Here is a 20,432-nt window from a genome sequence, read left to right as displayed (position 1 = left end):
TTTCATCATGATCGTTCTAAGTAGATTCGCTGTTGGTTCCTGTCGTATGGTAAGTCATACATGATGTGCTGTCTGCGCATATGTAAGCTGTTGGTCGCAGTGTCAACGCTCGGCCTTAGCGCATTCTGCTTTCTCTTGCCAGCTTTGCTCTCTACATCGACTTTACTCTGTATCTCTCCGTGTCGCCTTCTTGTCCCAGCATCCTTCATACGCTGAAAAGTATATGATACCTATAGATCCATTTTGACATTGGGTTTTGTGTAATGAAATTTAACTACGAGCGAATTGTTTCCATTCAGCGTTGAAGAAGAGTGATAAGCGCTATAGTCTGTGTGTCGTAGCAATTACAACGAAGAGAAACTGAATTTTTCGTAGTACATTGTTCTGAGAAGTATTTAGTCCTCCTATCGTGGGGTTATATTTTTCATTTCGTTTTTTTTCTGACGGACTTAATCGATTTTGGTGTATGGGCTAATTGCTAAAAAACTAAAGCCTATAGTCGACTCACTAATGAAACGATGCGCGATATGGAATTCCTCATGAATAGACAACTGATTGACCACTACAGTAATTTTATGATTGCGTTTCTTTATGCTCAGGTGTGTGTGTGTGGGCGATTAGTATTTTCTTTGCTTATTGATACGGCTTGATTTTGATTTGTTCAGGGTCGTGTTGTCAATGACAGGTTATTTCGTCGTCTTACTGGCTGGTTGATGAATTGACTCAGTCATTTTCTGGCTGATTGCCTTCCTAAATTTCACTGACTTCGTGGTGAATGGGTCGACTGATGACTTGAGCCACTGTGATTTGTCGATGTGGTTAATTGACCGGAATGGTTGCCCACACTGATGCCTTAATTGGTTGTTGTAGAGTGCAAGCAAAGACAAGCAACTACCTGCTGGAAGTGTTACAGGTTTAATAAAGAACAAAAGTACGAGGGTGCGCGTGAGTGTGCGCCCGTGCACCTGGACAAAAAAACTGTCGTTGTCGCCCAACCAACACCCCCCCTCGACAACTACTCTTAAGTCAACCCCATCTGAGTTCTGAGGGCTTCGTGTCGAAGACGAGGAAGTGGCTTGGTTAGGCCGTCTGCTACCATATTGCTACTCTGGCAATATTGGAGACTGACAACATTGCGAGCGACCAACTCACGTAAATGATGGTGGCGAACATCGATGTGCTTTGTTCTTGCTCGGATCGCCTCACCAAGGGACAACTTGATGCACCCCTGGTTGTCCTCAAACATGCAAGTAGGTTTGTCGACGCTGTGTCCAAAGTCTGACAGAAGGTGTCGCAACCAGAGTACCTCCTGAGATGCATGTGCGGCCGAAACGTATTCTGCTTCAGTTGACGACAATGCAACTGTCAACTGTTTCCGACTGGACCAGGAAATAGGGCTTCCGCCGAGCACAATGAAGTAACCGCTCGTTGACTTGCGATCCACCAGGTTTCCTGCCCAGTCCGCATCGACGTAGCAGAGCAGTTCGAGATGCGGGTCTGGCGAAAGCCTCAACTTTAGCGCTCTAGTGTGCTTTAGATATCGGAGCAGTGTTTTCACAGCGCTCCAGTCGCGCTGACGTGGATTGCTGACACGACGGCAAAGTATTCCTATGGCGCAGGAGATGTCCGGTCGTGCAGTAGTACTCAAGTAGAGCAACTCTCCAACTGCTTGACGATAGAGTTCGTTGCTCGGTAGAAGATCGTGTTCTCCCGTGAGCTTCAAATAGTTTGAGTCCATCGGTGTGGGACTACCCTTCGCGCTAGACAGGCCGTACTTGTCGATAAGGGCGTCGATGTTTTTGGTGTGCTGAAGCAGAAAATTCCCATCTTGAGTCCTCTCGATTTCAATACCGAGATATCGCCTGACTGGCCCTAGGTCCTTTGTCTCAAAGGACTGGTTGAGTTCCCTTCCGACGTCAGTAACAGCATCGGCGTTTTCATGACAAATCAGCATATCGTCCACATAGAGTAACACGTACAAACGCGTGGTGCCTACTAACTTGGAATATAAACACGGATCCGCTTGGCTACGTCGAAAGCCGCGTTCAAGGAGGACACTGTCTGCCTTTATATTCCAAGCCCTGGCTGCCTGCTTGAGACCGTAAAGGGATTTTTGCAACTTACACGCGAGGTGTTCCTGTCCTTCTGCAACAAACCCTTCCGGTTGCTTCATATAGATGTCTTCGACATCGCCGTGGAGAAAGGCTGTTTTCACGTCGTAGTGACGGACGTGTAATCGCCGTGTCGCTGCCAGAGTAAGAAGTACTCGCAACGTGGTCAGCTTGGCCACGGGCGCGAAGGTAGCGTCATAATCTTCGCCGAATATCTGCGAGTACCCCTGAGCAACCAACCTTGCTTTATAACGTTCTACGTTGCCGTCGTTGTCCCGCTTGGTTTTGAATATCCACTTACAGCCAAAGGGCCGTTTGCCGTGTGGCAGCTCGACAAGGTCCCAGGTATGAAGCTGCTGCAGGGACTGAAATTCTTCCTGGGCTGCCGCCAACCATTGGCTTCTTTCCGAAGGAGGTAATTTTTGCATGTGTTTCCAGTTCGCTGGAGCAGTCACTGATTGAACCGAAGACGTATATGCTAGACGATCTGGGGGTACACCTTTGTTGGTTCTCTCCGAACGGCGAGGTGCAGTTACTTGATCCTCCTCTTGTTGGACTGGTGAAGACTGCAGCGGAGGTGGCGTCCACACATCGACATCCAATTCAGTGGAAGGGCCTGGACACTGCTCAATGTGACAGGAAGGCTCTCGGCATTGGTCTCTTGCAGTGTCGTGCCCACGAGAAGACGCATGAGCAGCTTGTCTGCAAAAAGCCTCCATGACTGGCGTTTCGTCGAAAACTACGCTGCGTGTCACTTGGACCTTGTGGGACCCTTTCAGAAGAATCCTGTATCCATTTTGAGTTTCACTGAACCCCACCAAGGTGCCTTCAATCGCACGCGGGTCCCACTTGTGACGTTGCTCTTTAGGGACATGCATGAACGCTCTGCTCCCGAACATTCTGATATGTTCCAGGTTCGGTCTCTGACTGTGCCACAATTCATAGGGAGTCCTGTCCACAGACCTGCTCGGCAATCGATTCTGGATGTAGCAGGCTGTCAGGATAGCTTCTCCCCTGCCATAGCTTCTCCTGCGTCATAGGAATACTTTGCTGGATGCTTCGGTCCGCAGTGCGGTTTGAGAATTGCATGTTGCAGATGAGGACGACTCTTGCTTTCCTTTATACTCGTCCACGAGTTTGCCCTTCACATATTCTAGCGTGAGATCATCATCTGGTCGAGCGTCGAGAGCTGTGACGAGTGTCCCGTACGTCTCTGGTAGGCCACTGAGGAGAAGAGCAGCCACTTGAAAATCGGTGATCTCCTGACCAATACCTCTTAGGCGCTCTACAAGCTCCAATGTGCGTCTGATGAACGTTTGCATCTCCTCTTCTGTTCCAAGTCTCGACTGGTATAACTTCCTCAAGAGGTAGAGCTTGTTGCTCAGGTTGGCCCGCTCGTGCACCTTGCGGAGTTCCTGCCACATCTCCCGTGCCGACTTGCAATTACAGACATGAACAATCTGACTGTCGTCAACGCTAAGGCAAATGGTGCTTTGGGCTTTGCGGTCGCCTACTGTCCAAGCGGTCGTCGGGGTCTCTGATGGAGCATCGTCTACGAAGGCCCAAGTCTCTTCGCGAACCAATAACATCTTCATTTTGAACTTCCAGGCTTGGTAGTTTCCATCAGTCAACTTAGCTAGCGTAAACTTGGCAGCGTCTGTCATTCTCTTCCAAGCGAAGAACGAAATGAAACTCACAGCCTATTCGTACAGCTTCCAGTAGCTACTGGGCCCATAACCTGTAGAGTGGCAGCAAAGACAGAAGCAACTACCTGCTGGAAGTGTTACAGGTTTAATAAAGAACAAAAGTACGAGGGTGCGCGTGAGTGTGCGCCCGTGCACCTGGACAAAAAAACTGTCGTTGTTGTCGCCCAACCAACAGTTGTTATCAGTGGTTTGCTAGTACAACTGACCACTAGATAGCATCTCGCGAATTATACCAATGAAGAAAGTCAAGACAATCAATCAGTCAATAACACCGACTAGTCAGTAAACTGTTAAAAAATAAGAAATCGATCACTGCTGCTACTGAATTACATTCAGATGAATTTATCTACCAGGCAACCTAAATCCCCATCTCGATGAGTCAGGCAGTGGAGGAGAGGGTGGGCTGGTGGTAATTAATATGTCAAAGGCCTGCAAACTAATGTCGACTGATTTCCCTCAGGTGGTGAAGAACATGTTCAGGACGTAATCTTGCAGCCACAGGAGGAAACAGGGCATAGCTGTGACGTTTTTCATGCTATTTATTTTCTTACGTATAATGACCTGCCATCCACAAAATACTTTGCATTCTCTGCTTGTTGAGATTAACATTTCAGTACTCTCTTCTTTTTATGTGCATGTATCGCTGGCCTCAAAATTATGCTGCATTACACCTTGCCTTGAGGAAGTTCAATGTGAACTCCATACTGTGGCTGGTTTCATCACTGCCGCTACATGTACAAATATGGAAGCTCGTGAACTGGAAAATCCCCCGTTATCGGCAAACGACGCTACGATACCGAACACCGAGTCTTCCAACATATCAGGTATCTACATTTTTTGCATTCATTACTCGTGCTTGCACAAGTGTAATTAAGATGTGCTTTTGCTATTAATGATGTACCCAAACAACGTGAGAACGATAAATAAGGAGTGCCCATTCCATTTTAGATATTTATGGTGGTGAAAGCGGCACCGTCCCCACAGCAACAAGCAAGAATGAGGACAAGGTCCGTATGCATGCATGCCGCCCCTGCAATTTTACAACATAATATTTCACGCGATTCTGTGAACACATCAAAGCCGCTTTTGAGCTGTGTTCATTCTACATAGTCTCACATATGCCACCACATTGAGAAACGATATCTTCATTATCTTACGTTGCCAATGCTGGGTTGTGTTCTCCTGATATTCACAATAAAATACGTGCCCAGGAAAGTCCATGGTCATTGTATTTTGGTATGTCACCCGTGTCGTCTTTCGTGTGTGCCTGCCTGCAATTTGCTGCATGCATGCACGGACGCGAGGAACGGGCGGGTGCAGCCCCGGAGCCCCGGGAACGGTGTTACTTCTAAATACACGATGCATCTGGTTACTTTTAGAGAGGTAACACCGGCACAGATAACGCTGTACCCATCTAGTGTACAGGTAACAATATTGCAATTTTTTTACCTTTACTAGAAGTAACCGGGCTAAGAGTGTAGGAGGCAGCGAACAAGTGCCCGTTCGTGGAACCCAGTCCTCTCCTTCCGATTTGTTTCGGTTTCAGTGTGTTTTTAAACGTCATGATGACGTTTCTCTGGTAGAGGTCTATTCGAACGCTTTGCATCTTACTCCCTGTGGGCGCACAATGGTTGAGCTTCATTTCAATGGCGGTTCTTGCTTCCTGAATAAAATACTGTCATTTATTGAATATCACGTTTTATGGCAAAAAATGCCATGAAGGAACCGGAGAGAAAGCAAGAAAATATGTGGACGCTAGTGAAAAGCGAATTAAAAGTAACTTGGAACTTAACTTACTTTGGCAAAGTTACCTGGAAAAGGAACGAGCTCCTCTGAAAGTTATAATGGCGCAAATGTACCTAGTTAAGCTACCAAAAAAAGGAACTTAGTTACAGTAACGAGTTACCTCTAAATCTGCCTAATAATACCTGAAGCAGGTGTCCTAGAGTCGTTACTTAAAGGAGCTATCGCATCCGGAAACATGGGAAAGAAACCATTACAAGAACGCGTGACATTGTTCAACAATTAAGTTGGCCTATTTTCTCTTCTGAAAAGCGGACAGATATTAACTAAACAGCTTTTAAGGGGTAGTGAATATCTGCGAATCCGAAAGCCCCGGCAATAGTAGGCATAGGAAGAGATAGGAAGAGAAACTGGAGGATTTTATATGTATCCTGTGAAATCGAAGGATATTTGGAGCACCAGCACCACTTAGGAGCGGGTGCCAAGACCGCCCACGCATTACGCGGCCGCGCGACGCGCAAAAAAGGGCTTTCCTTCTCGCGTTTCAACATGCATCAACATGCAAAGTACATGACCACCAACCAAAATGCATCGGTCCCGTCATCATTCGTACAGTGTTTTCCTCCCCCATGCTCCACCCTTGGCATAGCATACTTTCCTCCTCGGGCCTCAAGACATGCAAGTAATAGTCATACACATTTCTACAACTGAAAATATTTTATTAAAGCCAATGGTACTGGGGATTGCCAATTATGTTGCCAATCTGCGTGAAGGAGAAAAGCCTTGCGAAAAACCTTCACACCTGAAACAGAAGAAACATACAAGAGACTACACATTTCTACAATAGCAAATGCTTTTATTGCGTCTGCAGCAAATCTAATAATGAGCCTATCAAAGACTCCCGAATTAAACCCTTAAGGCTGTCGGGATCTGAAAGAAAACAAAGTGACTATTCGTCACATTGCTTACCCAACCGGATAACTCAGTGCAGCAGCAGTAATGATCTGACATCCAAAGTCCCATTCACTAATACCACGGTCCTTCAATACTCTTTCTGGTCAGGAAACTCCGCTCGAATACAATAGACTAGGTCACTTAGGGGCAATTGCTCCCGCTTGGGGCGATGGAGTCGTTTGGGGGGAGACACCCTCGTGGAGCAGACGACGTTTCCGCAGCACTGCATGTTTTCAGGGAATATTTGATGAACTACTTTTTAAAGTTCATTTCGTGTTCATAGTAGAAATAATTAATTCTCGAAACGGACGGACGGACGGACGGGCGGGCGGGCGGGTAGTGGTGGTGGTGGCGGCGGTGGTGGTGGTGTGATGAGGCCCATTTCTGCCATAGCGCTCAAGTGAATCACGGCAACGCGCATTATTGGAGCCAAGCAAACAAGCCAAGCCAAAAAAAAAAAAAGATTCAATGTAAGAGCCTGGATTTATAACGGAGCCATTATTGGGTCAACCAATTTCACGGGATCCCTAAATGCCAACCGCTACTGTAGCAAAATTTTAGATACCATGTTCAGGTTTGTTGATGACCTGTCCCTTGCTCAACGGACCCGCGCGTGGTTTCAGCACGATGGGGCTCCACCTCACAGCGCGCAGCGTGCAGTACAGCTGCTGCGTCACATGTTCTGGGACAAGTGGGCTGGCCGATTTGGTCCAAATTGATTGGACCAAATCATACCAATCATGTCCAATCATACACCGAGAGGATTGCAAATATTTGTAGCTAAGATCCACAGCTACATCCACTTACTGTCAAAACAGCATATTTGTTCACTACAGCTCTTCTGTCATCAAAGAATACGGTTTAGTACGGTTGAAATAATGACGTTACTTGAGAACTGATTCGCATGAACTTATTACCTCGTGGATATTGTGGTTTCATACGGGTGTAATGCTAATTGACGGTTCTTCTTTGGGGGTATTGTTTTTGTGTGTGTGAATTAATGTATAATTTCACGTGTCAAGATGTCATTTTGCGCTATGCAAAACTGTTCTAAGACTTCTTCGAATCAATCCACTACATACATGTGCATTACATCGTTTATTTAGGCCACTTTTCTGAAAGCATTCAGACCTTGCTTGCACGTAAGATGAAAGGATATGTACTCTGTTTACACCTGCAATTCATACGGGGAGTGTACTGCATATAGGGTCTTTCAACAACTGCGCAAACATAAAGGGAAATGAAAGTACACTACGGAACAGCATGCGCTTTTCTGCTCTTTTTTTAATCAGCGGGTATGTTTCAATACAGCAAGTATGTTTCATCCAACACGCCATTTTGATTTAATCTTACGTATGCGCTCAAATGCATTGTTCATAGAGAACTTTTCGCATAGCCTTCTTGAACCAAGCTATGGGGGTTTGTCCAATATTGCGGACAACTTTGTCTGAACCTGTAGTCCACCAGAAATGATTTTCCGCGTCGAAACCCAAGGTGTTTTTAAAAGGTAGCAATCCTCCCATATAAGGCCCTGCGTCTTCAAATATATGCCACCTTTCGACGGTCAGCGCTATCTATCCATTGTGCGGACAACTACAACTGTGATGTCAATCATGATATCTGGTGACGTCAAAGTCATCGTCAGTTGTGACGTCGGTTCACCTACTTCCGTTTGCTTCTCTTTCCCTCCCAGCCTCAACCCGCACGTGCTTCGTTTTCCTTTGCTTCCATCGCGACGTCAAACAGTTCTTCGAAGATGGATGAATCGCCTGTTTGATCATGGATGTAGCCCACTGAAGAGTGCAATGCAAGACAGAGAAAACTTCATGTAAAAGTGCACTGGTAACAACCTTAATGGCAAGTAACATATGACAACTCGCGCAGACATTGAGAGGTTTGTGTGTGGTAGCTTGACGTTTACAGCATCCGCAATCTTCATACACAAGTTTATGCCCGCAAAAGACATCGTGTAGTGCACTTATGATCTCATAAGGGTCCTGCTCCAGTTTGGCTTACAGGAAAGCTTTCAAAGAAGCTAGTCGATTCCAACACCACGCGTCACCGCAACACAAGGTCTACAATCCGTGGGACTGCACTATGCAATATATGCCACTGGTATGTGATGGTACCACAGGCAATAACTCCCAATATACAATATGTATATCACACGTAACTTTCACATGCAGATCACAAGTGAACGTATAGGACAGAACAACGCGGTACTCGAAGGGAATCTGGCACATCTGTCATAATTCTGTGTGGTTGTTTCACCTTTTTCAAAAGCGTTGAGTACTTCAAGGCAGCAATTCTGAGACACGGGGGAAGGGCAAAAAGCAGCAAGTGTGCATGGCCCCTTGTACACGGTATATGCACATGACAGTCAACCTGAGACATTTAACATAACTAGGGATGTGACTAGGGATAACCAGGGGTTCGAGATTCGGGAATCGAATCTTTCGAATCCACCAACCACGTTTGTTTGTTTCTTTTTAAAATCGGCGCCTCCGAGCCTGCTTGGCTGGCGGCCACCGGGGCGCGACAAAACCACAACATGAAGCTCCTATATTAGAAGTTTAAAAGTAACACGATTTTCATTTGATTGTTTCTTAGTTTTCCGGAGGGAATTCAGACTCCTGAGTTTATGTATTTCATGTAGTCAATAAACAACATGTTGAATAAGTATCACTTTCGAAGAAAAATATTCCCAGACAGGACAATATGTTGCAAATGTATTGCATCAATGTTACCTCAACGTTGAAGTGGTGCAGGAATGTTTCATGCCCACATTCGTCGTTGTAGCAATATACTTGCCTCAATGTTCATGCTATGGCTCAAAGACTACTTAAAGCTAACATTGCGATGATGTTACTGAAGCCATGTTGAATATGTTACACTCACGTAATGTGGCATTTACATTGCTGATGCAATGTTTTGCAAGTAATGTCAATGGTATGTTGCAATTGCATTTCTTCCAAAACGCTTAAACAGCAACGTAAATTCAACGTTTGTGAAATATCGTTATTTCAATGTTTTTACCGTATTTCAAAAGATGCGTAGAGCTAACGCTGTGCTACGGTGTAACTGAATAAATGTCGCTATTATACTGCTGAATGCAATGCTGCAATAGCATTGCTCACAAACAATGCATCAGCGACCTAAGCGACCCTTAGCGTTGCAGCACCATCATTATATGAATGTGCCTGCTATGTTTCGAAGGATACGTAGAGCTAACAGTGCGACTGCCTTGCGAGAGCAATGTTGCTCGTGGTACATTGAGGAAACGTCGCACTTCGAACTGTTACCTTTACACTCTAAACCCAGTGACGGATAGGTGCCGTCTGATCAACTGCATATTAAAAAAAAATGTGCCACATGACTTAAAGGGGCACGCGGTGCCTGCGAAAGCTGCAGGTGCTTGTGCACCCTTAAGCAACTGGTACGACATCCCTGCTGACGCCAGGAGCCACAGTGTACCGGACGGATCGAAGAGTTACTTGTACCCACAAATACGCGAAACACATTGCGCCTCTCGAGTTCCCTATCAGAAAAATTACCTCCACGCTTCGCAAAAATAGGAAAAACAGGAAGAAAATGCTCCAAACACATCGAATAAAAAACATCAAATTTTACTGGCTTGCACGCACCTTTAAATTGAATCCAGTTCATCATCGTTTGCCGAATGGAAAGCATGCACGGTTCACTAATCCGAACACACACATAGCACACGTTGCACGGGCACACAACCCATCCAATGATCCGATGCACCAGGCAGTCCTCCAAACGCCGAACACACAATCCTCGAAACTTCGAACAGGCTGGCACTGCAAAGCTGAATGAAGATCCTTAGTGACGAGCACGACAGTTCCTCAAACGAAATGGCCGAGTGACAAGTGGCAACAGACAGCAATTCGATGTGAGAAGCAGTTGCAATCTTGCATGCGTATGTGTGACCGTTGTGACAGGAAACAACCTGTAAAGAAACCTAAGTGAATATCACGCTGGTATTGTTCCAACGTTAATGTCGGAATAGTGCTCCATTTTGTAACTCACCTCCTCGCAATCGATACAGTCCCACGGTCACCTATAACGAAAGAATACAATTAACCTCGCTTGTAATGTACATCGTCGCTTCACCGATGTAGCCGATCCTCTCCTGCCTCCATTTGCAATGCGTCCACCGTCTGCAACAGAATGTGCTTCGATTGTTAAACACGAGTAAAACCCAGGCGTCGTGCGATGCATCACAGCTAGGTTGACTTACCTTAAGCAACCATTAGACATGTACTTAAAAAGCAAGGTGGCATCCTTCTCAGAGGCGAGGTTGCAACCCAGACAGCGGGCAAGAAAGCGGGAAGGAAGGAACGTACTGCGGGAGAATAGGTTGTGTCATGTCACTCCTCACCGGCGGAGCGCGGAGCAACGTAGTACGTTCCAACGAAGGCACGCATATTCAGCTGACACACGCATTATTCAACAAGCACACGAGTACAAGGTTCAGGAGACACACATATTATTGAGCGGGCACAAAGGCGTTTCATACCAACGTGACGGCATTGTACCTGCTGAAATTTGGCGATGAGGATCGCTGTGCTTGCTATTCGATAACTGTTACGGCTGTTTCCGCACGGTTACGGCTGTGTACCAGCTGCACTTTCTGAGGGAACTTTTTTAACTGGCACATGTCCGTCACAGGATTTATAGTGTAGGCTACGTCTGAAACATTGCAGCAACATCAAAGCAAACATATTGCTGCAAAGCTGCATGTTCTGCGCGCAGCATTTCCGAGGCACTTGCTCCGAGTGCTCTAGTAACATGTTTGAACGATCTTGTTCTATCTGTAATTCGCACTAACAAACAATGAAAGAAATGTTCGGAACTTTCCGTGACATTCACCCGTCATTTATCAGTTTGTTTTTAACGACGTGTTCAAATGTTGCTGCAACGCCTCATGCACAAATGTAACGTTACCACAACGCCTCTAGTTCAATGTTGGTGCAGCATTTTGAGACGATGCACTTTATAAACATCGTGATTATGTTTCTCAGGCAATATATTCTGGAAGAACACTGCGGACGCACTATGGGAGATGACTATGGACAAGATCGAGATAAGGACAACAGAATCTCAAAGAAAATTAATCTGACCAAGAACTTTAAATTAATTACAATCCATTCTTGCGCATATGTGAATGGGCCCTGACTCTCCTTTTCCCATATTGAATAAGCGAGTAAGTGATTAGTACAGACCTAACTTATCCCATCGATGTAAAAAAAAAAAAAAACAAGTTGTTTACATTCGTATTTGTCCTCGCAACACCCAGTTCGCTCGCGCATCAAAATACCAGGGTTGCTAAGTCATATTTCATATTTTCCCCGCCTTCGCCACCTTTTTAGATTTACATTGGAAACATGCTGTCCAATATTTTGGACATCCGGTAGTGCCCCCCAATGAATGTCAGTGGAAGTAACTGTTGTATCTAAGCATTTTCCTGCTAATCCGTTATCGGCTACTCCGGGTCTTCTCTTGTTTTTAGATATCTACTGTGATAGCCGCAAGGTGGCTTCCGTCGACGGATCCTTTAAAAGAAAAGACGTTTGTTGGAATAAAGTTGATCTGTATCATCTATCATCTGGGGAGGTATGATTCTTCCGACAAGCGCGACATAACAAAATGGCGCAGAGCGTCAAGCAGGAGCAGTGGATAGAATGAGCGTCTTCAGCCTGCAGCCCGCGGCCCCGTTTCTTCCATTACCTGGCGAGCCGGAGACTCCATGGGGACTCTGGCGAAGTGCTTTCTTGAACTACCTCACAGCTGTTGAGGATGCAACATTCACACCCGTCCCGAAGGAGCCACTGCTCCATTGTCTGGGCACGGAGGCACAACGCATCTTGCAAGCTTTGGATACAGCGCCCGTTTCGACTAAGACTGGTGAGAAGGAACCATATTTGTTGGACCACACTTGTGGGGTGACGCGGTCGCATGACGGCGCCGTTATCTCGCCAGGAGAGGGCAAACTGGCTGTCTGTCCCGCCGAGATTATTTAACTGGCTACCGTAAAGGCACGGGAGCTTTTTGGCTGAGCGGTCCTTCGAAGAAACGTTCGTTCCGCGCTGTACCGTCTGTAAACAGTCCACGTAAGTTTCCCATGTGAAGTTTTTCATGTCAGTTATTAAAATGGTGTATTTGTTCACTTGTGTCTGTGTCTCTCGGTGCAGCGGTTTGGGTAGAAGGCTGGTTGAGCCCTACCCCGAGCGGGATTTGGGGGGCGGAATCCCACATAGTGGCGCCCCCACGTGGGGCCCGACCAGTCTCGCCGCGCACGGGGGTGCACAGACATCGAGTGCAGTGACATTGCCTCATTAGCACTTGCCGTCAGTAGCACGTCCGCCGCCCAGCCGTCCTTGGAACCCCCGCTACGCCTGAACCTGACTGTACCGACATTTTCGGGCTACAGCGACGCCAAGTCCGTCGAAGATTTTCTTGCAGACCTGGAGACTACCCGCTGCATTGGTAAGCTCAGCTACTTTATGGCGCCGGTCTCAATCCGCATTTCCATCTATGACTGAATTTAAGCGGCTGTTTCGGCAGGAATTTTTGCCCCCGGATTACGTAATGCGTATTCGCGAGGAAGTCATGACCCGAACGCAGCACGCGGAGGAGAGCCTGTTGGAATATACCCGGGCAATCCAAGAGCTGTATCGCAGAGCTGAACCGCACGCGACAGCAAGCGAGAGAGTGACCCGCGCGATTCGCCAATGCCACCCTTGTTTTAAGCCTTATTTGCGGGAGCGAAGCTTTTCTTCGCTTGATGACCTTGCTAAAAGGAAGCCCGTGTCATCCAAGCAGATTTGTTGGCGGAATTGGAGTACCGCCCACCGCCTAGACCGGAGCAAACACTGGAGCCTAGCTGCGCATGGAACGGGCCGAGACAGTAGCTAGACGCGGAATTAAACCCCACGGGACTGTTGGAACACACGGCGGTTCGTCCGCCGGACCGGTATATTGTCCTTTGGATCCCTTTGCATACGAGCAAAGGAACGAGCGAAGCAAAGGAACGAGCGAGGTCGGCACGAGCAGAGCCGCGCGAGCACGAAGCCGATGATGCACGTCATGCACCGCGGCAGGATAGGCGCGACTTGCGAGCAGGTAATAACACATCTTTCATCTTTCATACAACCCCGTTGTTACGGTTGCGGCGAACGCGGTCATTTTCGTCGTAACTGCCCGCATCAAACCACTACCACCCCCAGAGAACCCCCGCAGGGAAACTCGGGACGCCGGCGGTGGTAATTGGGAATGACTCAGTTCTGTCGTCGGCTGCTCAAAACGTCGATACGAAGCAAGCGAATTCTAACCATGCTATATTGTCTGAAAATGGTCATTCCATGCCAAAATTCCCAGACATTGCGCTCGACCATCCCGGATTTCTTTCAAATAAATTGTGGTTCATTGTTCCCATGTAGCCAATGTACTCCCGGCTTATTTTTGCCGCAAAATTTTTTTCGCGCCATGGCCGCCTCTTGAAGATTGCGATTTGACATGTAACCTACCTGTCGAAAAAAAATTCACGCAAAATAGCTTTTGCGGGAATTCCAACCAAATCTCTTCTGAGTCAAGGCAAAGCGTAATACTTTCGTGCCAAGACCAGTTGAAGATTGATGGACACTTTTTATCGAGAGTTTATGCCCCGAGAAAACAGAAAAACTTCGGGAACTTTTGGAATTTTTTACGGATCTCTGCAATGTTTTCATAGCTATTTAAACTGTTTAGCTCTGTTGTGTAGGAGGCATAGAACGTGCTAAAATATTTTGAGGCGCGCAGACCTGGAAGAGTACGCAGAAAGAAATGATGAATTTCGGAAATGTTGCTTTTTACCACATATTCAGCCGTCAATTGCACACTGAGGCGTTCCTGATAAAAATTTGAGACAAATTGCATTTGATAGTGTGCCCCTTGAACATTTATTTTACAAAGTTTCATCGAAACACTTTTTGTTTTAGCAGCGAAAAAAAATTTGAACTTGACCACCCCCGCACTCATTCGGCATTGCCCCTCAAGGCTGCTTCACCCGAAGACGCAAAAACACAACAAACAAACAAACAAAAAAAAAACTAGAGAAATTAATCTTCCAAGCTTCAGGTTCTCACGAGAACGGCCTACTGCGGCGACCGAGTTCAGTAGGAGCACTGGGCCCAGGGATGTACTTCGGTGACAACGGGCACTGTCGGGCTATTGAATAACCATAATCTGTTCGAGCGATGACGCATACAGTGCTTGCTAACACTGCCTCTACAGCGCCAGGCAATGATGGGTGTGGGGGAGAGGGGAATATGTTTAATAATTATAAAAAAAAGGAAGGGAAAGGTTAGTCATGATGGAGGCTTGCTATTCCCAAAAGCAAAGAGAAACAAACAAATAGGGAAAAGAAGAAACAGAGACACAGAAAGTTATGGAGAAACACAGAAAAAAAAAAACAGACTCTCCTTCACTAGTCGACAACCTGCTCACAACTCAAGTCTTCACTCTTCAACTTCACTCTTTCGGCTATCACCAAAGAACACAATGAGAGAAGGAAAGATTTAAAACTGTCCACGTGACGTCATTGAATATCAGGAGCCAGCTCTGGAGGACGGTGTCACCTCCGATCAAACTGAGACAGATATGTAATAGACGCAGACCCGTCGTCGTCGAGGTACATCCCTGGCTCCAGTGCTCCTTGTGTACGGCGCCAAAGCAGACGGCCGTTCTCATGAGAACTGGAAGCTTCGAAAGTTAATTTGTAGATAAAACATGTTTTTGCAGGCAACGCAAATCGGTTTGGACAGCTCCCGTATGCGTTTGGCAGCAGCGGCGGTGATACGTCTACGGGTGAAGCAGCCTTGAGGGGCAATGCCGGATGAGTGCGGGGGTGGTCAAGTGCAAACATTTTTTTCGCTGCTAAAACGAAAAGTGTTTCGATGAAACTTTGTAAAATAAATGTTCAAGGGGCACACTATCAAGTGCAATTTGTCTCATATTTTTATCAGGACCACCTCAATGTGCAGTTGACGGCTGAATATGTGGTAAAAAGCAATATTTCCGAAATTCTTGATTTCGTTCTGCGTACTCTTCCAAGTCTGCGCGACTCAATATAATTTTAGCACGTTCTATGCCTCCTACACATCAGAGCTAAACAGTTTAAATAGCTCTGAAAACATTGTAGAGTTCCGTAAAAAATTCCAAAAGTTCCCGAACTCTTTCAGTTTTGTCGGGACATAAACTCTCGATAAAAAGTGTCCATCAACCTTCAACTGGTCTTCGCACGAAAGTATTATACTTTGCCTTCACTCAGAAGAGATTTGGTTGGAATTCGCGCAAAAGCTATTTTGCTAGAATTTTTTTTCGCCCGGTAGGTTACATGTCAAATCGCAATCTTCAAGAGGCGGCCATGGCGCGAAAAATTTCTTTTTCGGCAAAAATAAGCCGGGAGTACATTGGCTGCATGGGAACAATCAACCACAATTTATTTGAAAGAAATATGGGATGGTTGTGCGCAATGTCTGGGACGTTTGGCATGGAATGACCGAAAACGTGGAGGCCCGCGGTCCCGCTCGCATGTCGAGCGCAGGATGAGATATGCAACATTGGACCTTTTATCGTGACGCGCGTTCTGCGTAAGGACGTTGCAGCTTTGACGGACACTGGAGCGGCTGTATCGCTGGTAGGTGACAGCACCCACGATTGGTGCCGGGAACGGAACATTTCCGTCCGGACAACCAGTACCTGCCTAAGGCTCGCATCAGATGTAGTGCCACCAGCCGGAAGAGCAGTGCGTCTCGCTTTGACCGTCGATGGACAACGTGTCAGTCAACGCTTCATCTACCTGCCCGGATTGGCAGGACTGATGATCCTGGGACGCGACTTCATTATCCGAATGGGACTGGACTTACTTCGCGGGGGCTACCAGCATGCAAGCGGTACTACCTTCTACCTGGAGTGGACGACGCCGGCAATGGAGCATAACCGGGCTGGTGAGGAGACCTAGGATTCCGAAACTGGACAGTATATGCCCGTTGAGCTATTTTCCTGGGCAGGAACACCTAACAGCTACGGTCGTACCCGCTGTCTTGGACGACGCCCTGAAATGATTTCCAGGAAGCACGGACCAGCGGCGCATGCTCGCTAAAGCATTGCGGCCATTGTCCAGTATGTTCAGAGACAGACCAAGTGTAACCCATGCATTGGAGCACCGGATAGAAACCGGCGACGCAAGGCCATCGCGATGTAATCCTCGACCTTTCATCGCGCCAAGGCGCAAGCTCCTCGATGCTGCACTGGTTGAAATTATTGGGACTTATGCTGTGAGAACTTCCCGCAGCCCGTGGGCTTTTCCGGTGGATCTTGCACCGAAAAAGGATGGAACCGCAAGGTTGTGCGTGATTACCGACGACTGAACGAGTGGACGGTAAGAAGGACGGTCGTTGGGAGCTGCCCACGTGTTTACAACTTTGGACTGCAGCAGAGGATTCCTCCAGATCCCGATGGCACCGGATGATGTTGAGCATTTACCTGTCACAAGGGATTATTTGAATTTTCCAGACTACCCTTTGGACTGTCTGATTTCCCCGCTAGTTTTCAGCGAGTGATGGACGAGGTGCTTGGCGATGCGAAGTACAATTTCGCTATGGCGTGCATGGATGACTTAGCAATTTTTTCAAGTGCATTCCAGGAACACCTTTCTCATTTGAAAATGGTGTTAGGACGCATGCTAGCTGTAGGATTCACTGTCAATCCCGGGAAGATGCAGTTGGCTACCAACAGCATCGATCTCCTCGTGTTCAAGGTGGAGTTGTGCACGGTTAGGCCGAACGGGGACAAGCTAAATGCTACCCTAGTGTACCACCACCCGAGGGATGTTAAAAGCTTGCAGCGCTTTCTGGGTATGATAGGCTTCTATAGACAATTGATACCGTGATGCGCAGACCTAACGCAACCGCGAACTTGGCTTTTGCGGAAGGGAGCATGATGATCGTGGGGTGAAGCGCAGGAGCAGGCGTTTACCTCAGTCGCTAAAGCGATTGCGGAAACTACCCGCTTGTATATCCCGGACCCGAACCGCGATTTGTACTTCAAACAGATGCTAGCTATTATGGTCTTGGTGCAGTCTTGTTAGAAGAGCACTACGGTGAACTCCAGCCCGTGGCGCATTTGCCAGCCGTACGCTGACGCCTCCCGAACGCAATTACAGCGTGACTGAGAAGGAGTGCCTAGCAATCATTTACGCACTACCTAAGTTCGACAAGTATTTGGATGGTCCGAAATTCACTATTCAAACTGACCACTGCACTGGCACTGTCCTGGTTAAAGGGACAGTCGCATCGACCACAGACCGATTCCGAAATGACAGTGAAATGCGATTCCCCGCCCTTACTGACCATGACTCCGTAAGTCCCATCCCGATCGACGGAATACCCTTGGCGTAATTCGTGTGTAAGCGGCGCTAGAGCAGACGACGGAAGTGGGCGTCAAGCGGAACTCCCTGCTGAGAATCTTTAGCAACGTCATAAGGAATCTGACCAATAACGACGCGGCGAGCCAGAGGCGTCCGCGCGGCTTGCAGCTTGCATGAGCAAGGTCGGGGAGACGAAGGCACATACGAATATGACGGGCTCGGAACGCGAAAGTGGCAAATCGTGCTGTTCACATGCCTTTAGTAATAGCTCCGGTGACGAATACATGTTTGATGACGACCCATATTCCACGGATCCGCTTCCTCTGCAAGTCGCTGGTGATGTACGTGCCGCAGCTGCGTGCGCAACAGAACGACCCTCAGGACCTCGGGTTTAGGTAAGTTCATGACGGGAGTGCTCAACACTTGATCCCGTGACATTCACTACGACGCAGGAAACAATTCAAGTGTTTGTGCGATGCTGTAGTGCTGTTGATAAAGTGGCAGAGTTGTGCAATGACGGCGGAGTACAGTATCACGCAGCACACTCTGTTCCCAGATCTGTCTTCGGACAGAACTTCTGGTGGTGTATCCACAGCATTATTGCAGCGACGATCACAGTCTTCGCCTACTGCACCCATAATAGAATAGGTACATTATAGGTACGTCGAGCAATCCTTATTTTCGTGGTTGTCGTCGCTGTTTGCACACTGGACGAATGACACATGAAAGTTACGAAGCCTCTAACCAACTGTGCAAGTCAAGGGCCTGGTTAGGGGGCTTTGAGTTAGAATGATTGTCAGGAAATTACTGTGCTACGTGTTTCGGAACGTGTCCCTTCTTTTTACAGCTACCTCAGGTTCGCTGCTTATTGTGCGTTCACAAGCTGGGTTTGGTACCCAGGAACAGACGACAGATACCTGGGTGTGTCGTCTGCATGATTCGCCAACGTTTTCCCATCCCAGTCCTATCAGGGCTATCATCGTTAGTGTGCCTCATTTCATGTACACACCTACGACATCATAAATATGTGCAGTTTCTAATTGAGGCGTGAGAAACAGAATCTGTGTTACCACAGTAATCCCCAAAAGTGCAAAGAAATATGCAGGAGCAATAAAATACCTGGCCATAAGTGACAGTTACGCTTTTAATGGTAGTGTCATACTTCTTATCGTTGGCAGTATTATAACATGTGAGGGACATATCATGTCAAATAATTTCAAGTGACGTTTCATAACTTCACTAAATGGCTCAGTTACACCTCGTTATCATAGTAAGTGATACATCTGTTTGGGAAAGTCCACAATTTGTCATTCCCATGGAAGATTGTTCTGCCTTGATACAGCAAGACAAATTTAGATATCTGTCATTGATCCAATTTTTTTTAGCACCACTGTTCTGAAAACAATTTGCAAGGCTGTAACTTCAGAGATCCTTGGCAGAGCATTTCCTCTTGACTATGTACTGTAATTATTATAATGGTAGGCAGTAAGTTACGCAAATGTGAATAAATCTTTGTCTGTGTTGACTGAATGTCCATTGAAGAGCCATTGCATAGGTCCACATCCAACTCTTCATGCACATATATTTATTATTTGCACAGGAAAACAGTTATCAGTGTTATTCCCTCAATTTTCCTGCCCCACACTGGCAACGTCCCTTGGCATCTGAAGCGGTGACTCACAAAAAAACAGCTTCGTAAGGGCTTCAACAGCAATGGGACTTGTACGGCAGTGAAAATCTAGAATTGTGTGTTCCTTACATTTCTGGACGGTTGCATGAACCTCGGGTAATTAACATGGGGTAGACAAGTTCCACCTTCGCTTACCTTGTCAAAACGCACAATCAGTAGTTTATCGAGAACCGCGAGCTTCGGTGCTGTTGCAAAAAAAAAAGGGGGGGGGCTGCAGTTACATTATAACGGTGGTACACAGAAAAAAAGAAAAAAAGTGTTGATGGGATCTTGATCGATCTCTGGGCACAACCACGTGTAAAGCTTTAGAAGGGTTAGTACATCCTGAAACGACCCCCTTCTTCAGCCCCCAATGTTCGAACAGAGCACCTCCCTTTTACAGTAAGAGGCCTCCATACTATCTACGGCATATCCAATCAAAGCTCAGCACACCAAATTTGGCCAATGCCTATGTGACAGTGCGTCGTAGAACATGCAGCCAGCTTTTCTGGTGAATTGACACTACATTTCTGGCATCCCCCTTAATGTGTCGAGGTAAGTGCATCATTTTACATTTATCCAGCAGTAATATACCGGGTGTTTCAGTTAAATCCCCGGGCTAAATAATTCGCGAACCGGTGCACCAATCGAATAACTTTCTTTTTTACAAGTATCTGCCCAATACCGCCTACAAGATACGCACCGCGTGAATGAGCGGGAGGCGCTCAATATTTAAATAAAAATTCAAATGAGTTTCGCGAAAATATATAACTTCTAAAGCAGGGCGCCCTCGGCATTAAAATGGGTACTACCCCTTC

Source organism: Ornithodoros turicata, chromosome 3 (assembly GCF_037126465.1).
Source record: "Ornithodoros turicata isolate Travis chromosome 3, ASM3712646v1, whole genome shotgun sequence".
NCBI lineage: Eukaryota > Metazoa > Arthropoda > Arachnida > Ixodida > Argasidae > Ornithodoros > Ornithodoros turicata.
This window is presented reverse-complemented; position numbering follows the sequence as displayed.